General features: G+C 40.6%; 1 protein-coding gene across 6 annotated transcripts in view; it reads left to right on the top strand.

Annotated features, from left to right (window-relative positions):
* SV2B (synaptic vesicle glycoprotein 2B) overlaps window positions 1–24,868 on the top strand; it is a 173,315-nt gene that overhangs the window by 70,906 nt on the left and 77,541 nt on the right. Inside the window, exon 2 of one of the 6 annotated variants that reach the window (XM_049108444.1) lies at window positions 2,456–2,586. The exons of the other annotated variants lie outside the window; for them this stretch is intronic. The gene's annotated coding sequence lies outside the window, so the exon portion shown is untranslated. The remainder of the gene's footprint in view (window positions 1–2,455; window positions 2,587–24,868) is intronic. 6 annotated transcript variants of the gene reach the window in all.

Below are 24,868 nucleotides of genomic sequence, written 5' to 3'. Positions count from 1 at the left end.
CAGGTCTTCAGGGGACCCATTTGACAGCTCACTGTCATAAACATGTTTTCCTTTATGTAAATAGAACTAATGATATAGTTTAAATTTCTTTATGCTTTGCCAGAAGTGAGATAAAGCATTGAGCAAGAATTATTTGTAAAACATGTTATAGGGGAGCAACATCATGATAAATATAAAAATCATTATGTATGGAGTTGGTCAAAGCTAGTCTCAAAGCTCAGCTCCACTACTTACTTGCTTTGTGTTCTTTAGCAAGCCACCTAACCTCTCTGAGACTTGGTTTTCTAATTTTTAAGAGGAGGTAAGCTCATCTACCAGCAGAATTATTGAATAAGCTGTAGAAATGTGAAAAGATTTATGTGCTTAATGAACTTTAAAAAATAAGACTCATCTTTTTTAGGCAGTTAACTTGGAAGCATGATGTATCAACCAAATACACAAAAGAAATTTATTTGGAGGACTTGTTTACCTTTGTAAAGCACATATTGTTTTTGCACTAGAAAGAGATGATTGTTTGAGCATGCTGTATTCTTATAATGAGTGCAGAAGTCCTGAGTCAAACATAAAGCATACTTTAAAGAAAAACTGACAGGCATTAACATTTCACAGGCATCCATCCCTGGATGTGTGAATATTGCATTAAAAAAATCTACTGGCATTATGCTTTGTGGCATATTGTTGGAGGTGAATAATTTATCTGGTGTGACTGCTTGAGGAAATATTTCTCCATATCTGCAAGTAGATTCTTCTTTCTCATTTCTCAATAGATACATTGCATAGGTAAAATGAATTCTATAATGCTCTTAAATGTTTCTCAGTAAAAGATAAATTTCAGAGTCTCACATTTAATCAATTATTTTCTACTTGACAGCAGAGTAGGAGAGCATTCCAACCAGCTTGCTCACCAGCATCAGAAAACAGCAGGTAAAGGTCACTGTCCAATGTGCTGAAAGCTGCTACTGCTTTTGAAATAAGAAGCCCTGCTTATAAAATCCAAAATTTAAAAATCTTTTGCAGTGTGTAATTTGACAGATAACATCTGTCAAATACTGGTTTGATATCCAGAAGAATAGTGATAATCTTGAAATTATTTGATTTTATGTTTTTTATTGCAACAGTAAATAAGAATTTCTCCTGCTACAAAAATAAATGGACTTGTATAATTTTAGTGAGTGTAAATTATAACTAATTTAATAATTTTAAATATTCATTTATTAGGAAACAGCACTTGGGATTTGTGGGATTCTTTTCTGCACAGAACTCTGACTCTATGTATTTTTTAAGGCTGGTATTTTGATGCTTAGAGCTTTTGAAGAAAAACTGAACCACATAAATGAAAGTTAAGCTAGCTCTGATTCACTATATTTGGATTTAATTTAAAATATAATGTCAAAAACTACAAAATAATAATAATGAAATTAACTGATACTCATAAAATATTCAAATGTAAATTACTAAGAAATTTTGGGCTGAAAGCTTAACATGTTGTATGAAGACTATATATTAGCTTTTATTCAGTTATTTTATTTGACCAATAAGTTTTCCTATATTCACCTTATTTTAAAAGGCATAATTACAGAATCACAAATACAGAGGGCAAACCGGTGGTTGCCAGATGGGAGGACAGTGGGGGTATGGGTGAAGTAGGTTAAGGGGATTAAGAGGTACAGACTTCTAGTTATAAACAAAGAAGTCATGAGGGGAAAAAGTACAGCATAGGGAATATAGCCAATAATATTGTAATATTTTCTGGTGACAGATAGTAGCTACACTTACCATGGAAAGCATAGGGTAATGTATAGAATTGCTCAGTCACTATGTTGTACACCTGTAACTAATATAACCTTGTGTGTCAATTATATTTTAGTTTTTTAAAAAGGAATAATTATAGAGAGATCAAGTGAGATAAGCAGAGCTCTATGACTTGCCTTCAAGGGGCCAAGACAGGTCCCAGGAATATGTCTGTTGGTTGAGTATATGCTTTAACCATTTGAGTCCTGAGAATTGGGAAGCCAGAGGAATGCCTTTTACTCTGAACATGAGTGTATGGTTTGGATGGTGAAAGTTATCTAACGGCTTTTTTTAAAAGAAATTTATTGGGAAGCTCTTTTATAACCCACCAACTATTAATATAGGCTGCTTTTCTTATTGTTCTCATGACCTAGTTTTTAATTATCTGCATTCTCTTTCTTACCTTAGTTTTTTTTCTCTGTATATTTTCTCCTCCTCTGTTCCTTTTGTGGATCACATTTAATCCATGGCACACTGTCATAATTGGTCCTTGGAAAGATGTTCTGTGTTTTGGAATCTAGTTATTGTCATTCTTTCCTCACCTCCATTCCATTTATCTCTTCTCAGATGCATCCACTGCAACATATTTAGCGAGACCACCTACATAAATTCTTAAAATATAATCATCATTTTAAAAACAGATTTAATTTATTTGTTTATCTAGAGAACACAAATGGGAGGGGCAGAGCGAGTGAAAAAATCTCAAGCAGACTCTCCACTGAGTGGAAAGCCTGACATGGGTCTCTACCTCACAACCATGAGATCATGACCTGAACCAAAACTAAGAGTCACAAGGTACCCCTCATCATTTAATTTTTTATATTTTATATACAAAGATGGCATGGCATCATACTTTTGTTGTTTCTTCCTTTTTTGTTCAATGCTATTTTAAAATATCTACCCATGCTAATCTATATGTGCTAATGTATATATGTGCATATGTTTATATGTATTTCAATGCTTCTGACTTTATGAAGTCAATTTTCTCTAAATTAACTTACCAATACAATCTAATCATAAGAAAATCCTCCGTTTATATATAATGTTGCAATCTTATGCATGAATATGGTAAATCTCTCCATGTAATATATAACATAAAAGTGTTTTTTGGCAGAGTTTTAGATTTTCTTCATAAAGGTCTTATACACTTATTTTTAGAATAATTCCTTGATACATGTTAGATTTTATTGCTGTTGTGTATATTATCTTATTCCATATTATGTTTTCTTGTTAGTTACTGTTGATAAAGAGAAATGTTATTTATTTTCGTATGTTGACCTTTTATCTATCAACCTTGAATTATTACATCTAAATGTATAAACTACATGAGAGATCACATCATCAATAATGCTCATTATGCCTTGTTACTTCCAATGTTTTCTGTTTTTTTTTTCCCCTTCGATTTTCTTGCCTAATTGCACTGATGAGGGCCTCCAATACTCTGCTGTACAGTTGTGGTAAAAGTGTGTATTATTTTCTTGATCTTAAAGTGAATGAATATAAAATTTTCTCATTAAGTATGTTGTTTCCTGTAGGTTTTTGGTAATGTGTTTATATATAGTCACAAATACTTTTTCATTAAGTTCCAAGAATCTTCAATTTTCCATTTTTGTTTTTTAAAATATTTTATTTAGTTAGTTGAGAGAGAGAGAGAAAGAGCAAGTGTGAGTGGGAGAAGGGACAGAGGGAGAGGGACAAGCAGACTCTGCACTGAGCATGGAACTTGATGTGGGTCTTGATCCCATGATCCTGAGATCATGACCTGAGCCAAAATCAAGGGTCAGATGCTTAACTGACTGAGCCACCTAGGCATCTTCCCATTTTTATTTTATCTTTCTCCCAGACATAGAATATTATTTTTCAGACATATAATGTTGATTTCTAATATTATTGCTTTAAGGTCAGAGACTAATATGTATGAAGTTTCTGTTGTGGTGTGGTACATTGTAAATTTTTGCAAATATTTTGTATGTATCAACACACCTCTACACAGAAACTTTTTTAGTTCTTCTATGAAATGACTTTGTGTTTGCCTTATCGTTTTCTGAGAAGGAAGTATTAAAATCTCCAGCTACAATGGTTGATTTATCTACTTTTTTCTGTAGTTTTATCAGCATTGCTTCATATATTTTGATATGGCATTATTAAGAACATTAGGGTCATGACTATTATAATTTCTTGATTTAGTATTTCATCTACCAGTATAGATCATATGTATTTATCCTTATGATAATTTTTACCCAAGTTTTATCTAGTCTAATATGACAGTTATTACTGTGAATTTCTTTTGTTTCATATTGTTTCATTCCTTTATTTCAACTGACAAAGACTCCCTCCTGAGCAAACGTCTCTCAGGCCCTTTTTAACCCTCTTCTTGACTATACCTTGACCTTGGCCTGCTAATCTTTGTAAATATGACCTCTTGAATTTAGTGTTTCTATTATAAGATCTGAGGTCTCACTGAACTTTATCTGCAAAAATGAGATAATATCAGATATCAGTACATATTTTACAGTGGATGTGATAAGAAATTAATGAAATAGTGTATAAGACATGATATTCTTGATGTGTTTATGAACAAGAGAATATGCATTGCCCCTACAGCTCTAAAATTTTTGATAAAATTATTCCTTTTACAAAAGGATGGGAGGAAAACTGGAGAGAAGGTGATGTTTTCTTCTGTTTCACAAGGTTAGGGAATTTGCTGTGATTTTTCCCATTTTAAAAAACCATAGGGGCACCTGGCTGGCTCAGTCAATAGACCACACAACTCTTAATCTCAGAGTCATGAGTTTAAGCACCATATTTGGGCAGCGAGCCTACTTAAAAAAAAGCAAATAAAAACAAAAAAACAAAGTTTTTCTTGCTGTGGACAATTAATAACTTTTAGCAGCTTCTTTTTATGGAGTGGGCCTTAGGGACCAGAATGTGATTCCTAGCTTGAAACCAAGTCATGCTGTTTGCCAAGTGCCTGCTGTGCAGGCTTCTGAGCCTGGGCAGAATGGATGTTGTTTTCCGTTGCAGCAAGTTGGCCTGGACAGTTCACACCTGTCATTTTCAGGCATGTTACTCTCATACCTTACATTTTTGCCCATTTTTTTCCTTTCTGAAGTTAAAAAAAAGCAAATCTAGTCATTATTATCTGTCTGTTAATACTTGGTGGTCACTTTGACACATTAAGGTGTCTGTTCCTTGGGCATCTGTGTTTGCTCAACAAGGTGCCCCTATTCAGCTCTTGGAAGTGAATGAGTAGGGGAGAAGACAGCAAGCTGGAAGGGAGCTCCTGCAAGCGCTGTGGGAGGGGAGATTATTCAGGGAGTTTTTGCCATACCAGCCTGATGCCCTGCCATATAGTAGTACCTCAACAAACATTTGTTGTACCCTGTTGACCTGATGGGTATGATTAGCCTCTTATTTCCAACAAAGTAGGGCTAACTTTACTTTGCCCTGACATTTTCCAAACTGAATATTAAAAAAGAACAAGAACAAAAGCACCATCAGAGCCAGGGAGCCCCCTCAGGAAGACCCAGACCACCTGCAGTTCCTTCTCTCCCTTGGAACAGAGCAGATGGTGGCTGCACTTGCCAGGTCTAAGCAAGAAGAGGCAGATCTGAGAGTGGATCCACATCATGCATTTTGAAAATGTTAAGGCCTTTGAAGACAACCATATATATGAGAAAAGCAAAAACACTTTGCCAACACAGAATGAAAGCACCCATCATCTCAAGTTGCTTCACATCCTAGTTCTGGAAAGCACTCAGCTTTCATAACTGTCCATTTATATTAATGTGAGGACTAATTCTCAAGCAGAAATGCTTGTAAAATGACCCCAAAAGAGATCACTGGAATAGATTTAAGTGGTATGAATGTACTTATCGGCTCAGAGACAGCAGGCCAGAAAAATATTTTGTTTTCCTCCACCTTATAGCACGTTTAAGTATATCACACTTAGATTATAACCTCATGGACCCACCAAATGTTCTCCTCCTTTTACAGTGAAAATGCAGAAATTGCAAACCTGTGTTTGTATTAGCTAACTAATCACTAAGGTATAGATGAGTCAGAGAGCTTTCTTTCTCATAGGAACCTGGCCAGGGCACTGGGATGCTGTAATGGATGGCCAGTGCAGGACAGAATCATATTTGGGTTGAGTCAGCTGAGATCAGTTGAGGGCAGTTTTTATTAGTGTCTTGTACTAGGGAGATTAGCAGAGAGAGAAGTCCTGGAGAGAGAAGACAATGTTACAGTTAAGCAGAAATGGTACAATAGAAAAGCAGGGAGCTCTGGCTTCACCACTCGAGTAACGATGAACAGAGCAATGCCCATGGAAAGAGAAAGCTCTGTGTCCACCCCCCCTCTCCTCTGCCTTGTAAAAGTGTGACCATGGGCCAGCCCACTCATGTCTCTGGGCCTCATGAGCTTCAATTCCTGTTTTGATGAAGTTGGGATAGTGCCTGTGGGCAGCCGGGTTGCTTCCAGCTTGGGGTGATTGAGAGTAATCTCATCTGGAAACATCCTCATGATCACACCCAGAAGTAATACTTAATCTGAGCACTCCATGGCCCATTCAAGTTAACACATAAAATGAACTTTCACTACCTTTTAGGGTGGTGGGCAGGTTAGATGCAAAAGTACAGATAAAGCATAGCAGAGTGCCTGACACTTGATGGTTACCTGCTCTAGCTGTCTTTATCGGGTTATGGATGTTGATATTGTTACCTAGGTACATTTTCTGTCAGCAGAATTGAACAGCCTGGGAGAAGGCTGGCATTCTGCAGTTCTTTCTATTCTATTATAGCTGGAACAAAATATGTATATCTCTTTAAAAAAAAATCTGCAAGCCTAGAAAATATCCATACAAAGGAAACTGTTTAAGTGCTTTAGACTTCGTGCTCATAATAATTTATTAAAGATCTGCTACTAAAAGTGTCTTCTTTCAAAAATAAATCAATAGTTCACACATAGCCCAAGACACTAGAATTATCTTCCTCTTGCTAGAAATTAGTCATGGAAAGAAAAATCACATTTGATGTGTTTGTGAAACATTTATTCACTCTCCTATGTCCTGGGCAAGGCATGGGTGTAAAATGATGCAGAAAACATCAGTCTAGGGGATGCATATAATTCTATATAAAGAATTAAGGAATGAAAATAAAGATGCACTAAGTGCTGGTGCATTACAGAGTTACATAGAAAAGCTGGAAATGGGGCAGCCCTGGTGGTGCAGCGGTTTGGCGCCGCCTGCAGCCCAGGGTGTGATCCTGGAGACCCTGGATCGAGTCCCACATCAGGCTCTCTCTGTATGATGCCTACTTCTCCTCTGCCTGTGTCTCTGCCTCTCTCTCTGTCTCTATGAATAAATAAATAAAATCTTAAAAAAAAAAAGAAAAGTTGGAAATGACATGTTATATCTAGGTGGGTGTTAGACAAATGAAGGGGCATTTGAATTGTGTTTTATAGGCTAATAGGACACTCCTTGAATATGTGGGACCCTGTGGGGTGGAAGGAGGCATGAACTAGGAGACAGGCTCTGGAATATGGCTACAGATGAGGCAAGTAGCTGAGGCTGGTTGTAAGGCCCTCCATGCCAAGTTAGGGAGTTTGGATTTGATACTGCAGCCAAAGGAGGAATATTGTAGAGCCATATGCATTTGGCACATATGCCTTGGAGAAACAGCAGAGACAGAGAAGGAAAATTGGCAAAGTTATGAATTATCCTCTATTTATATATCAACCAAATTTTTTTTTTTTTCTGGCTGAGAAAGATGTGCCTACTGAGGTTTGTCAAGATGACATTGCATTAAAATAAGGGCTATGCCATTTGTGTCTGTTAATGTGTAAAAGTGTCTCTATGGAGTAAGTCTAAAGGGGACAAAGAGGAAGAGAGCTCTGGGATTCTAGCCAAGCACAGGGTCAGGCAGGTAATAAGAACAATGATTGTTTTTCACATAGTACTGGTGACTTGCCTGGCTGTGACACTTGGCCCTACCACACAGGGCAGTTGAGATCTAATCCCAGGGCTGTGGGATCTTGCCCCTCTTCTGCTCAGTCTGTCAGCCCATAGATGCTGGTCTTAGCTGGTAGCAAATGAGGAAGGCCTGTATGCCCTGCTCCTGATAGATATAGGAGTGAGTCTGGCTTTATCAAAATATCACACTCCTTCCCAGAGAGTCAGTATCAATTAACATAAAAGAATGTTCTCATCACAGTTTTTAATAAGAAAAAGCGTTGCCGTAAAGAGGAGAATGGATCATTAAAGAGAAAAGTACAGGGGAATACGATATGGCAGTTAAAGTAAGTTAGCTAGAACTACATGGGGGAACCTGGGTGGTTAAGTGTCTGGGTGCAGGCTATTAATTTCAGGCCCACTTGCTGATGAGGAAGTAGCTTTGAACCACTGAGGAGGAAAACTATTCTTTTCCTCTAACCATCTTAGGTTCATTGGCCAGGGCCCTGTCAACTAAACGCTGAAGACAGGTTAACAGCAAAAACAAATTGAAGCTCTGGGACAAGTGCAGTGTGCATACACATGGCTGGACTCCAGGATGAGAAACTCAAAGAGGTGGTTAGAACTTGGGCTTAGATAGCATCTTAGCAAGACAACAATACATTCTGAGAGAAGTGACAAAAGAGAAGGAGTTTGAGCTTCTAGGGTGCAATATTGTGGGAAGGCAAATATGGGGAAACTAATGGAAAGGAAAGACTTGTTAGTAAGATTTGTGATGTAGATTCCTCCCATGCCGCCTCAGGCTGATAAGAGTCTAGAATTGTCTACAGTGATTAAATTCTGTCCTTCCTGCTAGAAAGGAAAGAGGGGACATCTTTACAGATTTAAGTTCTGCTTTCAGGCAAATGGGAGAGGGCAGAGAGCTTTTCTCATATCTGCTTCTTCTCAATTGTCTTCAGCTGAAAATAATTGATATGCCAAAGTGGTATATTTGGGGGTGGCACATTCTGCTGCTCTTCAGAACATAATGTGGCAGCTGGGTGGTTAGGTGTGCTTCTCGTTGACCAGGGACTAGGTGGGGCTGGGCCCAAGTGCCAAGGGGATTCAGATATTTGGCCCATCTAGAGAGGCAAGCTCTGATAGCTCAGAGTCTGGCTTTCTTCTGAACTGTTACCACTGATTAGGACTTTCCATATTTATGTATCTGAGGTGCATTCAAAAGTTTGGGGACTGCCTTGATCCTACACAGATTCAGACATCTCTTACTGCTTATGTGCTGGTATTTGATAATTTACGTAGAGCTAAGGTTTCTGCTGAGAGAATCAGATGTTTAATTTTTATGTCTGTTCTTTGTGGCCCATTTCACTGAGATCCAGGTGGAATTGCTCTGTCAGAATCAAGCTTTTGACCTTTGAAATGCTATTTCTAGAATTGATAAGAATGGTGAGATACAGAGAGTTTAGAGAGATTTATTGAGCCATATGACCTTGAAACTTGTTCATATATACTGGTTCTCCCCATCATTTGAAAGTAGAGCATTTCTATGAAATCCTTCATGGGCCAAAATGATGTAAAACAAAAAAAGCAATTCCATTAATTTATATGGGAAAATTTTTGAGCATTCCCAGACCCCCAAAATAACATCTCAGACTTTTCTGATACTTTAGGACACATCTTACTAACAGAAGATTTATTTTATGCACAAAATAAATTGAGATCAAGCACAGCTACTCATAGATCGTTCAAAGCTCTGGTGCTTGGTGCTTAGATGCTGTGTGGAGTTCTGGGGAAGGATGTTGGTGAGGTGAGGGGGGCACTCTTGCTGCTTGGGGTGCATGCTGTCTCTATAACGACCTATTGCAAAACAACCCCAGAATGCTAGTTTCATGTTTTTCACAAAAGCAAGAATCTTCTCTGGATTTCTTTTGGTTAGTGAAAACAGGCAGGTCTTTCTTAAAGGCAAAGTGGTGTAAAGTGAACTTTCAAAAAGAGGGGAATATCTGCAGTTAGAAGAAAGGCAAATGCCAATTGCTGTTGATGACTTTTTGAACACATTTGCCCTGGAGAGAAGGGAAGAAACTTCAGAGGGGCTGGCGGGGACTGTTAGCGGCTGTTGGAAACTCCAGTGTGTCAATGAGGGCTTTCACATGGTCAGTGGTGGCAAGACCTGGCCCAACTCATTAAAGGCAGGTACATGAGAAGGTCCAATGGACTGGACCCGAGTTGATTTATCTTACATAAATCAATTGAGAGCCATTCTCATTTTCTTTAGATGTATCACCAAGTCTGAGCATCAAGGAGAAGGAATAATACAAATGTCGTAAGATAACTATTTTGTGTTGGCTATAGTTTTTGGGAAATGGACATCCTGGCCCCTCTGTTCTGAATGCTCCCCCACACCCCACACCCTGTATCCATCTGACTACCTCCTATTTATCTTTCTAAGTGAAACTCAGATTTCATCTCTGGGAAGCAAATCTTCAGATACAGTGAATCTCCCCTCCTGGGGACTATATTGTACTAGATTGGGTTCAGGGCACGCTATCCCAAAAATGGCACCTTGGCATGTGGAATATTTTAAGCAGAAGGGGCTTGAGAAAAATGGCATAAGCAGGAAAGGCACTGTGACCTGCCGTTCTTTGCCTTTCTTCCCTAAATGGGTCATAAAAACCACATGTGAGAGGTGTCCTTCCTATACCCAGAGGAAAGGACCATGTTTATCTTTGAAGCCAAAGGAAGCCTGAGAAGAGTCCTAATAGGCCTTGCTAAGTTTCCCTCAGTTTACTACACTTCTCTCATGTTCTTTAACCTATCATATGTCTACCCAGCTGGCCACTCTTCATCAAAGCTAGCATAAATATACTCAGCTACAAGTGTTTCTTTGGGTCTTCATTTCCTTAGAAGGGGTCCCATGTCACATAAAGTTCATATTAAATAAATGTGTAGGCTTTTCTCCTATTAATATGTCAGTTTAATTTTCAGACCCAACCCTAAAAGGGTTGGGAAAACTGTTTCCTCCCCTACATACTACCTCTGAATCCTCAAGTTTGACATCAATTGAGGGGATAGCTTTTATTTTTAAATATTAATATTGCACTTATTGCATAAGAACCCCTATTCTAAGCACTTCTACACATACTCATTTAAGTCTCATAGTGACCCCACGATGTAAGTACAAATATTCTCTGTTTTACAGATGAGAATAATGAAGCCACGAGAGGTGTAGTATCTTGCCCAAGGGGACATAGCTCATAGTAGTAGAGCTGAGATTCAACTTTGGGTAGTCTACCTATGGAATCTGTGTTCATAACCAGTGCACCACGGTGCCTCTCCCTAAATGCTACAGCCTACTAACAGCTACCTTGCATCCATATGGATCTCCTGATTCTGCCTCATCTGCAGTCAAAGCTGGTTCTCCCACGCATTTTTCCCCCCCGTCACTGTCCATGGCTACTCTATCATCAGAACTGCTCAGGCCCACATATCCTTGATTTCTTGACTCTTCTCTTGCAGTCACACTCACATCTGATTCATCTGCAAATCCCGGTGGCTTTCCCTTCAATGGTTGAGCCCCATCTGGCAGTTCCTAATGCTTCCCTTGTGACTGTGCTGGGCTAAGCCACTGCTGTTGCTGGCCTGGATGATGGCAGGGCATTCTGCCTGTTAGCTTCCCTGCTTCCCTCCTTGTCCCTCCACCCCTGGCCGATTCCCAGCACGGCAGCAGCCAGTGTGAGCCTTCTGAAATCTGTCAGATCATGTCACACTTCTGTTCAATATCTTTCATTGTTCGTGACTTTACACTTGCACCCTTTACATGAAATACTCTTTAAATATCTTCATGGCTTAACTCCCGTATTTCCAGTTTCTACTCAAATGCCAACTTACCAATGAGATCTTCCCTCACCTTCTTACATAAAATAGCTCTATTCTTACTGCTGTGGCTTCCATCCCCATAACCTGATTTATTTTTATGCACAGCACTCATATAACATTTACATTTACTGATTTGTACATTTCTCACTGCTCTTGCTAGAATGTTATCTCTCTGAGGGCAGAAACTTTGACTCTTTTGCTTAATGCTGTGTCTACAGTGCTGAGAATAGCACTTAGTATATGGTAGATGCTCAATAAATATTTATAGTGTGAACAAAAACGTTAATGAATGAGAGGACTACTTACTTTGTGCTAGTCACTATTATAGCAGTGTTTATATACATCATCTCTTTTTAATCTTTCACAAGCCCTCTGAGGGCTTCTAGGTGACTATAGAAAAATAATTTGCCTCCATTCAGCTCAGTTTCTTTATCTCTGAAATGAGCATAATAATAGTACTTGCTTCTAAGAGTTAAGCACGCATAAATCCTAAGAATGGTGCTTGGCACACAGTTCCTGTCCCAGGAACTGAGAAGCAGAGTGGGGGAGTTTAGCATACAGGATTTGTGCTCTTGAGAGCAACACTGGAAGGAATAATAATAATAATAATAATAATAATAATAAACAGAGTGGCAAGAGGGAGGAGGTGGCTTCGGTCTCATTACTTCAAGGAATGCAGGAGCTGGAAGGACCCAGTAGAATTGGCTTGCACTGGGGCAAGTGTACCTGGCTTTCATATTCCCACATCACTGAGTCATGTGCTCCAGGCTTCTCTGGAAGGGGCATGGCCTCGGGCAAGTCCATTCTCTAGGGTAGAGACAGCCATCCACACTCCCAGGAGCTGGGGAATGAGAGTTGAAGTCTCCAAAGTACGTGAAGGTCAGGGTGCAGCAGGCCAGTACCCCCTCCAATAAACTTTAGTAAATGTTCAAAATCACAGTTTATTACTGCACTGTTTTAAGTGGCAAATGCCATCCTTTTACTACAAGCTGACTTTGAGAGTCAGCTTGCCTGTAAAGATTTAGGATTGGATTTGATCTATGAGCCTTTGTCCCTGTAGACTTCCTCAAGTGGGGGCCTAGTCCAGATGCCTTATTACTTAGGACAGGCCTGAGGTGTCAGTGGGTCTACCTCATCCCCTGTGATGGAGGTGATTTAGAACAACACAAGGCTCGCCTTTTGAGCAAAGGTCAGCAGGCTTGTGTGTAATGCCATTTAAAGGAAATCTCCCTCACCCCTAGGGTGCCTCGGTGGTTCAGTCAGTTAAACATCTGCCTTTGGCTCAGGTCATGATCTCAAGGTCCTGGGATTGAGCCCTGCATTGGGCTCCCTGCTCAACAGGGAGTCTGCTTCTCCCTCTCCCTCTGTGGTCTCTCTCCCTCTCAAATAAATAAAAGAATCTTTTAAAAAATTAAAAAAATATATAAAGGAAATGCCCTTACCACCTGGAATTCTACCATTAGAGGTCCATGATGTATTGAAGCATTTTGAAAAGCATCAAGAGTGTCCTGTTGAAATGCAAATAACCCTGTAAAAGCCAAAGGCTTGAGCTTTCATGATGAAATACCTTTCTATCTTTATTCAAACAGACTATTAAGTATTCCATTTTAAATTATTCCAAATACAGTGATCTTGTTCTGGTTTTGCTTGAATTTCATATGTTTTTAGTGCAAACCATCTGGATTTCTTTTCTTTCTTTCTTTCTTTCTTTTTTTTATCTGGATTTCTTCACTTGAGCATTTTCTTTAAAGGAAGTTGGGGACCAGTAGAACCATGACTTTAGGCTGGAGAAGTGGAGTTTAGTGTGAGATGGGTTCTGGAAGGTAGAGAACTTCTGCTAACTTCCTTACTGTCTCTGAAGCTCATTGTCCCCTTGGTGGAAGGAGTTCTGCCGAGATCTGCATTGTCTAACATTAGCCCTGTGTGGCTATTTAAATTGAATTTAAATTTAAATTAATTCAGAGCCTCAGTCCCACTAACAACTTTTCAAGTTCTCAATGGCCAGTTGTGGCTAGTGGAAATGTTGGGGTTCAGAGCCAACAGCCAAGGAAGAATTCTTGAGACGTCTTTAGTGCAAAAAGGTGGTTTTATTAAAGCATAGGATCAGGACACATGGGCAGAAAGAGCTGCACTGGGGTTGTGAGGAGTGGCTGATAAATAAACTTTCAAGTTGGGAAGGGATGAGGGACAGTATAAGCCTCCAAGGAATTTTGGAAACAAGGTTTCCAGGATCCTGAGGGGGCTAGCTATTGTGAGGAAAAAGTCATTTATTACTGTAGAGAACTGAGCTCCCAGAGGAAGCCCGCTCTGTTTCAAGGACTTGTCAACGGGCTGTAGGCAGTAAGGAAATTTAATTTTTTCTTTTGCCTGTTTCCTACATCAATGGGCAGCACAGAAAGTTCTACTGGACAAGTGCATGAGGATGATTCCTTCATTTCTTGTAAATGTCTAACACTTTTTAGTTTTGAATAAGGGTGTTTGTTTACAAGAAAAATTAACCCTACATCTGTGATGTAGGTTGAGAGTTGATGATGGTAGATAAAACTTATTGGGATTTACACACATAAACTGATGCTTATTTATCTATCCAGTTGCTTTCTTCTAACCTTTACCACCACCTTAGGAGCCTGTTATGTTTTTCCCTTTTTTTTTTTTTTTTGTTTTTACTTTTTTTTTTTTTTTTTTTTTTTTGCGGGTGGGGAGGGATGATTTTAAGTAAACTATATGCCATATATGGGGCTTGAACTCATGACCACAAGATTAAGAGTTGCATACTCTACCAACTAAGCCAGCCCAAGGTCTCCTTATGAAACTTTTAAAATTATTTACTTATTTGTTTGTTTATCTGAGAGACAGAGAGAGAGAGCTAGCAGAGGTGGGGGTGGGTAGGAGCAGAGGGAGAGGGAGAATCTTAGGTGGACTTCCTGCTGAGCCTGATGTGGGCCTCAATCCCAAGACCCTGAGATCATGACCTGAGCCAAAATCAAGAGTCAGATGTTCAGCTAACTGAGTCACCCAGACACCCGGAACCGGTTTTTAACAGAGGGGCAAACAGACATTGAAGGGGGTCAAGTAACTTTCAAATCTAAACTCAGATTCAAACCGATGCTGATCTAATGCTGAAAGAGGGGCCCCAGTTTTTGTTTGTGAATAAACATTTGCCTAAAGCTTCCCAACTCACTGTACTTCTGAAAGGTCAGTGATTCTTTATTGCTGCATTTTCTCCTCTTCTCCCTCCTTTGCATCCTCTTCTTCTAGAAGGCTTTATTGTCTTGGTATAATGCACATGATTCTCCTTTCTCAGAGGTAACTATTGCTAATATTATGTTACAGAAGTTCACCCTTCCAGAAGGTTCATGCATATAGCCATATGTATGCTATATCTATATATGGATGCTTCACAGATCCACATGGGGCTGCTCTTCAGAGGCTCGGCTATGGCTCCTATTTTGAATTTCAGTTCAGAAAAGTCAGAAACCCCTTCAGGAATTTCTTTGGACTATAATCAGATTGAAAACTTCCAGTTTGTTGGGGACTTTGGAAGGGCTGTCCATCTGGGCACATTGTGCAAAATGCCCTCTGGGAAGCTAAAGGTCATGCAATCACTTTGAGTGAATGGGGGTGGGGTCGAGGGGATCCATGACTCCTTAAGAGGATAAGGAAGTTGTCTTCTCATTTATCAAGTGATATGCTCATGAAGTTACAAGTGTTAGACCTGGCTAGTGTACCTGCTGTCTTTTCTCTGGTCTTGATTATACTATAAAGAGAGCAAGTTTAAAGTCAGGGGTGTCCAGAGGAGGGAGGATGGGTCCTCTGATTGATCTAGCTGTTCTGATGTTAGGATCCATTATTTTGCTACATCACCCCTAATAGGAAAGAAGACTATGACCCAGCTCTGGGGATGTGCGTCTTTCAGAGAGGCCTGGGAGAGTGAGAAAGGGGCATTTTGGTTGAGACTGCTCTGTAAGAGATGTGAAATGGAATCATAAGCAGCTTTCTTGAAAGCATTCATCTGCTGCAAATTTTAAAAGGTGGGCCTGAAGAATACCTCTGTGGAAAGCATCCTGCGTCAAGAGCCAAGAGTTGCCTCAGTGGGGTGTCTTTCTAGTCTCTGAAACTGAAAGTGGCCAGTGTGATGCCCACCAGGGAAGTGATTTGTCCAGTTCATCCAAACAAAGGGCTGGTTTATTAGGAGCATGTCTATCAAGCTTGAGTGGTCAGCTTGAGATCAACAGCCTAACCAAGGTCTTTGAGCCTAGAGGAAGCAGCTATAGCTTTTCTGATGTGCTAGAAACTGACCAGTGTCTGAGCTGCTTCTTTCCACTTCTCCCGCAGAGACCACTTCCATTTTGCAAACCGTGTGTCTGTCCTACTTATATGCACAACAGCTTGCAAATAACCTCCTTTTCTTTAGATCTCTAGGGGGAATCATTACTGTGTGGTTTATGATGAAGAAAGTGGTATTTTCCCCCTTTGAAATGAAAACAACACTGGATTAGCTGGTTTCAGGGGTGAAAGTTTCTGAAGATCATTCTGTTCATGACACCCGTATATTCACAGAATGCAGAAAGACATTGAGGATTTGGTTTCAAGGCTCCTGATGACAACAGCAGGCTGCTCTGGAGGTGGACCCCAGATGAGGCCTGAGGAGGAACTGTCCTTCATGAGACGCGTTGCAGTGATGTGCCATCTGTTTCTAGAATGATTCTAGTAACAGTGGAGGAGCCCATGAAAATATCCCTGCCAGGTCTTCTCACAATTCATCTTCTTCCCTCCTTGTGTATGACAGCCCTCTATATAATAAGCAATGTAGGAATAGGAGGACAGTGAAGACACATCTTCAAAAAAATGATCTTGCTGTCACTCAGATTCTCTCCTACCTGCCCCTCCTTTTGATCTACACTCTGGATGCCAGGACATAGCACATGTTCTCTCTCAGAGTTCATTTTCATCTCAAGGGCAGTTTAAAGGATGCTGTGGTGGGTTACCTGGGTCTCTATTGCTCTGGGCTTCAGTTGGGCAGGAGTCCAGTATCCTCTTTATTTTTCTTTTGTAATATTATATTTATTTAAAAAATTTTTAAGGATTTTATTTATTTATTCATGAGAGACACAGAGCGGGAGAGAGAGGCAGAGACATAGGCAGAGAGAGAAACAGACTCCATGCAGGGAGCCTGATGTGGGACTCGATCCTGGGACTTCAGGATCATGCCCTGGGCTGAATGAAGGCTGGCGCTTGACCGCTGAGCCACCCAGGCATCCCCGCAATATTATATTTATTGAGGACTTATCAATGCAAAGTTCTGCCACCTGCTAGGAGACAAAGATGAATGTGAGATGGACCCTGTCCTCAAGGCGCTTAGTGATCTAGGTGGTCAGCTGTGAGGGTAAGCAATGGAGACAACACTATTTTTGGTGGTTTAAGTAGAGTTCTTTAAAACATTGACATCATTTGAAAATTGTCCTTGCCAAATATGTAGGAGTAATTTCAACAGTAAGCCAAACAGTGGAAAAGGGTACGTCAAAGATGCATCCCTCAAATAGCCAGGGATGCCAGACAGATAATATGCGGTGTTCTGTGATATTGTGGGGAAACCCGCAGAGCTCTGCAGAGGCTGTGAGGTATGGCATGGTCTCTCTCCAGATTTGTGACCTTGGGCAATGCCCTTGACCTCTCTGAGCTCCTGTTTCCCAAGCACTCTCTCCTCAGACTTTGTGAGGATTATATGAGATTGAGTGAGAAAGCTCCCAACATATACTATGAGCTCATTAAAGGGTTTCTTCCTCTCCCCATCCTTTCCCTGTTACTCTAGGATTTGGAGCAGAGCCCAGAACTGTACAAAACGCTAGGCTGCAGCACTAAATATGTTTGCAATCCTGGCAACATTTTAGCCCTTTCTAATTACAAAGTTTATACTTTGCCAAAGCTGAATTAGGGGCTGGAGGATGGAGAGAAGGGGATGGGGTGCTAATTATGGAGACTAAATACACTAGAGTGGGGGAAGGGGAAGGAGAAGAACCAGAGGGCCCATCACACCCAGAGCCTGAGTAATTCCAGGATAATGAGGAGATGCAGACAGGAATTCGGACATACCGAGGTAATTAAAAAAAAAATTATTATTTCAGGGAAATACACAGGACTGATAAGTACAAGACGAGCTATGAGCCTCTACTTATGCTTTCCCCAAAGTGAGAGGTGTGGGGAGGTTTCTGGCACTGGGAGAGCTGCAGGCTGATGGGGTTCAGGGTGGAGCCATAATTGGACAGCAGGGACCAGGAGACCCTAGCCAAGCAGTTTTGGGGTAAGCCCATGGGCCCCAGCCGCAGAGGATGGGAAATGCAGGCCGTTCTGGAGAAGGAGGTATTTGGGCACCTGAGTCATTGCAAGGCTAGAATGTAGCAAAAAGCTGGTTAGTTTCAAGAAAAAAACATACAGGAAGGCTAAGAGGAGCGCACAGGCCAATCAGGGCATCAGGGCACCAGAAGTGCCCATCCTGGCTGTATCGGCTTTCGGACTTGCCTTTGGGGCACATTGGGAAGGTCTTGGATTCTCCTTGATATCATCTCCATCAGTTTGTCCATCTGCCAGTCTTTATGTTCTTCACAGATCTATATCTTCAAAGTTTTTAGAGATCCAGACTTTTAACCAGAATCCTCTCCTGGAGTAACATATTTGTTTCATGCCAGTTCTGTATTTTTACTTTTTGGGGGGTAGATTTGCAAAGGTTCTAACAAAGCAAAAGATGGAGAATAGCTCATGGGTGAAAAGAAGACTCTATCCTTACAGAAAGACTGTTGTTTTTATATTTAGTAAAATTGCAATCAGCTAGAATATGAGGGCTATGAAGGCAGAAGCTTGTTATAATCTCCTTGGGGTTCATGGCACCTGGCACCCAGCACCTACCATGTAATATAGGAGCCCACCAAAGTACTCATGAAATCGGGACCGACTATCATAATGACAATTCAGTAGGGCTAATCCCCTAGGACGGGGTTACCAGGAAGGGAGTAAATGAAGCCAGGGAGGTGGATGGATTTTCATGAGGGTCTTTCAAGGGCAAATTAAGGACAGTGTTTTGAAGGTCTTGAGAAGCTACTTAAGAGATTTGAGCCACGCTGCGTGGAAGGGGGATGACTGTGTCAAGGGAATCCAGTTGAGCGATGCGCAAGGCTGTGTCAGTGGGGTGGAGCGCAGGGCATGACTCCAGACCTTGTTTGTTTGGCTTCATGTCAAAAGTTAAAAGCAAATAGGGTCAGCTGGCAAAATCTGCGGGCCGCATAAGGAGGGGATCTCTGGCTTTCTTTGATGATGGCCATGGTAGTCTTCAAAGTTATATTCAATTCTATTATTGGTGTAGTTGTCTAAACTATTTGTTCCTTCTCTTCAAGCCGGTCTTTCAACCAGGAGAACTGTTTTTGAATCACATCTATTTGGGGAAGGACAAAAATGTGTCTGAAAGGCGCAGCAGGTTCTAATAGCTCTTCTTGCTCTGGGAGATTGAAGTCCACCAGCAACGTGACCTACCTATAAATGTTCCCTTAGATAGCTCTGTGTTGTGTCCTCTAAGGCTCCTGGTGGATCTGTGTAGCAAAGGGGTTCAATTTTAACAGCTCTTTTCTTTCCAAAGGAAGTATTGCTTCTCAGGAAACAAAACAAAACTTGCTGCCATTCTTTTATCTTCTTCTAGCCTCCTTGAGTGTTGAGACATCAATTAGTTGAATACCCTTTGTTGTCACTCAAGGACCTTCCCAGTCTGGCTCTAACTTCTTTTCCACATTTATCTCCAGCCATCCTCCCAGAATCCTCCTGCACTCCCTCTTGACCCATCAGCTCCCTTGCAGGTACATCATTAGATAATTTGGCATCACCGAAGAAGAACAGAATATGCCACCCCAAAAGATGCCTTGGCCTATTGACTATTTTGAATTGAGCTTACTTAAGAAAGAATTGTTGCAAGAAGGATCCTCAGATTCTCCTTTGTTCCTCTGAAAGCAGGAAATAAATCCCCCTTGTGAAAGATATGCTCCTTGTACCAGGAGGGTAGAAGGAATCCTTGTCACCAAACATAGGGAATTGAGGGCCAAGAGGGCTGTGTGAAGAACACTTATCACTTCTTAACTAATTTACTATCCCAAGATCAAATCGCTTCATCTGGTCAATTCTTCACAAATTTATTGTTTCTTTGTCTAAAAGGTTTAAAAGCTGCCTGCTTTGGTCACTTGAGTATCATATTTTTATAGTGCTCCTCTACATACAAAATTAAAATTTTTTTCCTGTTAATCTATCTTATGTCAATTATTAGGTCAGTCAAAGAACCTAGAAGGAAGAATGGGAAAATTTTCCATCCACATTTGCAGGATTCCCTATATAATTTTGTAAGTTTGATCATTTACTTGGGCACGTGTGTTTCTAAGTGAACATACCAGGGTTGTGCTCAGTTGTTCATGGACAGTATATACTCGTTGTTGAGTGTGCCTGATTGTAAGGTAAAGTGGGATGGTAGAAGAATGTTCTGGTATAGAATAGAGGAACCCAGATCCCAAGGACCTGGGTTGGGGGCTCTGAGTTGTCTGGTGGGCAGGCCCTCTCAGTAGTAGCCAATAGATTCCTGCGCACATGTAAGTTTTTTTTGAGCTGGCAGCAGGAGAGGAAGTAAGGGTAAGGGGGCAGAAGCCTAGTATAGGTGGAGAGTTTGAATCTGACTCTTGAACTTACTAGCTGTATAACCTTGACAAGTGCCTTAGCCTCTCTGAGCTTGTTTTATCTTCTATGGAATAGAGAAATAAGGATATCCATCTTGCAGTGTTGTGAAGTTAAATGAGATGATACATTTTTAGTACTCAAGTGAGAAAATGTTGCATTCCTTCTACTTGGAAGACGGCATTTTCTGTCTGGGTGGTATTTGCCAGTTTTCCATCAATCATGCATGATTCTTGAGACTTTTACCATATTACTGGCAAAGATCAAACATCACCTGTACTCCCATTTAATTAAAAAAATCAACTCATTCTTATTAACAGAATACCTTTACTTAGGAAGGAAACTATATCACTCCTGTAACCATAGGGTAACTATAAAAACAAACACAATGAAAACAACACAGTTTTATGTTACTGATGTTCAGCCAGACACTGTTCCCTGCTAAAAGCTACGAAGCTAATCTTGTTTGTACTTTGTTGCAAAAGGTTCTCACTTTGTTGCAAAAGGGCAATTCACTAGTTAGCAGGTAGGTGGTAGAGCTGTACTGGTCCCCCAAAGAAGATTTTGATGTCCCTGACTATCAAAAGGGATTGAAAGAACATTGAAAATACAATCACCCTTCTTCTCTGTGACTCAATGGTATTTAATGCTATGCTTGAACATCTTTTGAAATGATGTCAGGTCCCACAAAAGATATAGCATCTTCCACTTTGGGAAATGCCAGCCTTAGGCATCAATCATTTAGGAGCACAATATTAGCTCATGACTACAGGGATGTGGGTCAGGGTCAGGATCCCCAGAGAAGGGAGCTGACATAGGGTGGTGGGGAGAGGTGGTCAAGACCCTGGTCTGGGAGTGAGGGTTGGGGGTGGGGATTCAGAGCAGGGTTGCAGCAGAGTGGAGTGCTAAACATCCAGAAGGTCTCACCTCAAAGGCTGCAGATTTGCTGCTCAAGTAGTAGGGTGAAGGTAAGGCTCTTATTGTCATTTTGGCCCTGTTATGCATTGCTGCAGAGGTTAATAAATATGTAGAAATGCAGATCTATGTGTTGGGCATTGATATAACAATAGCTATTTTTGCTGAGCTCTTATCAAATGTTTCTGAACATATTGACTCATTTAATTCTCATAACAACCCAATGAATAAAAATCTGTATTCTTTTCATTTCACACATGAAGAAACTGCAGCCTAAAGGTTAAATAACTTGCTCTGATTTTCTGAGCTTATAAGAAGCAAAGCTGGTATCTGAAAATGTGTGCGGTGGGCAAGAATTTGCTTTATAACATTACCCAGGGCAAGAAAGAACATTAAAAGTGTTTTTCTTCATCAAATCGCAAGTAGTGTTGATAAGATGGCCATTATCACTCTTTGTAAAAGCTTCCTTCCCTGCTCTGCTGGACCATTTATGTGGTCCCCTGAACAGAGGGAGTGCCTGGCTCACAGCCCATGGCTATGGCCACCATGGTCCTTGTTCTTGCTGCTTCTCAGGTCTGCCTACAGGAGCCAGCTTTGCACCATCTGCTAGGCAGTTTTAGTGTGGATGAATACAGTGACACCACTCAACAATTCTTGTTTCTGTTTACGGATTGTACGACTGGGTGGGATCCACGTGGCTGGTCTCAAGGCTGCAGGGTTAATAGTCTCCATAGATGTCCCCAGCTCTTCCCCATCCAGAGTGATGCCTACAAGAGGGACTGGGGTCTCCTCTCAGGGAACTCACTTCCTACTTCTTAGAGTTCCCCTGTCCCAGAGCTTGGGCACCTCATCTACATGTCAAAACACCAGTACCTGTTGTCTTCCCTTTTAGCTTAGCTCCTGGAGGGCCTAATTGTGTGAAGACTGGGTAGGAGCCTTCTTTGGTCTTGCCCTTGAATCGATAACACACATAAATGTCACCTGCTTCCTGAGGAAGGAAGAACATAGGGCAGAGATTCTTGACCTTGAGTAAGCACAAATTACCTGGAGAACTTGCTAGCAAAACAGATTTCTGTCCCCTTTTTGTTTCAGAAGATTTGGAATGGGGTCCAGGAATCTGTATTTATCTGGCACAAAATGATTCTCCTGCAGGTGATTTGAGGACCACACCATGGAAAACATTACTTGCCTTTAGCACACAGAGGAGCCAAGAGGGAGAAAATTAGCATTTCAGGGAGTACCAGGCAAACATTAACATCTTAACAAATCACCCTGCTGGAGACATTTGCATAATAAAAATACATATTTGTAATATATAATATTATGGAAACTACTGGTAAAATGATATGAATATATGATTTGCTTAGCATTTTCCCCTACTATTATAGTGCGATCATTTTCTTCTTTTTTTTAATAAGTCTTTCAAAGAACATAATTTTTATAACATGGTAATATTTAACTGTATGAGTATGTGAACATTTATTTACCTATTCCCCATTATTTAATATATGCTTGTTTTCCAGGTTTGATGTTCTAAATAATGCTTTGTTTTTTTGTTTTGTTTTGTTTTTAAAAATTTTATTTATTTATGAGAGACACACAGAGAGAGGCAGAGACACAGGCAAAGGGAGAAGCAGGCTGCATGTAGGAAGCCCAATGTGGGACTCGATCCCGGTCTCTAGGATCACGCCCTGGGCTGAAGGCGGCACTAAACTGCTGAGCCACCCAGGCTGCCCTAAGAGATAGGACTTTAACTCAGGTTCTCTATCCTGTGATCTGGTGATCTTTCTCTTACCCAGCTTACAATGTTTTATACTGAGTCCTCCTGACCTCTCTCAGCACTCATTTTTGATATGACTTACACAATTAGGATGGGAACTTAAGGAAGAGGTGCCTGCAAAGCTAACTGACCCATTGAACATCTGATTACTACCCACTGGAGTTTGTTGACTACCCCACCTCTTGTTCATGTAAATAGAATTACAGCAGGATTCTCAAATAACATTTACTCACAAACCTTTATATGCCTCAGTTCCCCCTAAATTCCTGCTAAATAATTTCAGGGGTGCTCAAGTCTAGCTCATGACTTGGTGTATTAGTCCTTCTGGTCTAGGTTGTCTGCCATTTTCTTCTGCCCTGGCTCACTAGAGTGAATCTCCCTTCAAAGCCAATTGCACTTGAGGGTACAGCTACTGGTGATTCCTGCCAATGGGGCCAGAGAGTGTGCCCAGCTTTCCAGGGGTGAGTGTTGAGGACATTAGTATCTTTACTACGGGGACCATCCTTTGTTATTGCTTGCGCTGAAGTTGCTACATTCCAGGCTCTTGATACATCACCAAGATTTGACTGAATCCAGTGAAAAATCTGAGTTACGCATTTCCTCCAGTTGTGACCCATTGGGCTGTGACCAGGCTGTGCTCCCCACTTCTCTCTTCCAATAGGAAGCTCTTGGTCCCACATGCAAGTAGACTTTGGGATGCTCACCAAGTGGGCTTTCAAGACACGAGAAAATCATAGGATGAATATACCTACAACTATAGGCACAAAATCAGTGTGTAACTGTTCAGAAAAGCCTGGATTCCATGGATGTTAACACAGGTTCCAAGGAAAAAGAGTTGGTGATTATGGGAAACACTGATTTCAACAAGTTAAATGGATTTATTTTGGTGAGGGAAAGAACACCAGTTTTATTGAGGTATAACGTATATACCATTAAATCCACTCATGAGTGTACATTTCAATGGTTTTTTAGTAAACTTATGAAGCTGTGCAACCATCACTACAATCCAGTTTTAAGACATTTCTGTCATTCCCCCAACCCAAATTTCCTGAAGTTTACTTACAGTCAATCCCCACTTCCACCCCTCGCTTTGGCAACCAATAGTCTGCACTCTGGTTCTATGGATTTTTGTCTGTTCTGGACATTTCATATCAATGGAATACTATAATATAAGGCCTTTGGTGTTTGGCTTCTTTGACTTGGCATAATGTTTTTGAGGTTCATCCATGTTGTAGTATGTATCAGTACCTTGTGCTTTTTTATTGCTGATGATTATACTATTGCCTGGATATACCACATTTTGTGATGGATGTTTGTATTGTTCCCAGTTTGGGGCCATTATAGATTATACTATTATCAGCATTCCTGTATTAGTCTTTAGAGTGGACATATGTTTGTTTTTTATTTTTTTAAAATTTCTCCCAGGTAGATTCTTAGGATGGAACTGCTGGCTTATTTTGTAAGTGCATGCTTAACATTTTAAGAAACTGCCAAACTGTTTTCCAAAGGAGATGAACCATTCTTCATTCCTAGCCCCAATGTTTGAGGGTTCTGATTCAGCACATCCCAGCCCATCCTTGCTATTGTCTGTCTGTTGACTGGAGTTGTTCCAATGGGTATGTGGTACAGCTCGTTGTGGTATTAAATAGATATCTATTTAGGTCTTTCACAGAGTTTTCTTTTTTTTTAAGATTTTATTTATTTATTCATGAGAAACACAGAAAGAGAGAGGCAGAGACATAAGCAGAGGGAAAAGCAGGCTCCATGCAGAAAGCCCGATATGGGACTTGATCCCGGGACTCCAGGATCACGCCCTGAGCCGAAGACAGACGCTTAACTGCTAAGCCACCCAGGCATCCCTT

Source organism: Canis lupus, chromosome 3 (assembly GCF_003254725.2).
Source record: "Canis lupus dingo isolate Sandy chromosome 3, ASM325472v2, whole genome shotgun sequence".
NCBI classification, from domain to species: Eukaryota; Metazoa; Chordata; class Mammalia; order Carnivora; family Canidae; genus Canis; species Canis lupus.
The sequence above is the reverse complement of the archived record's forward strand: the minus strand, read 5'-3'. Positions and strand labels throughout refer to the sequence as shown.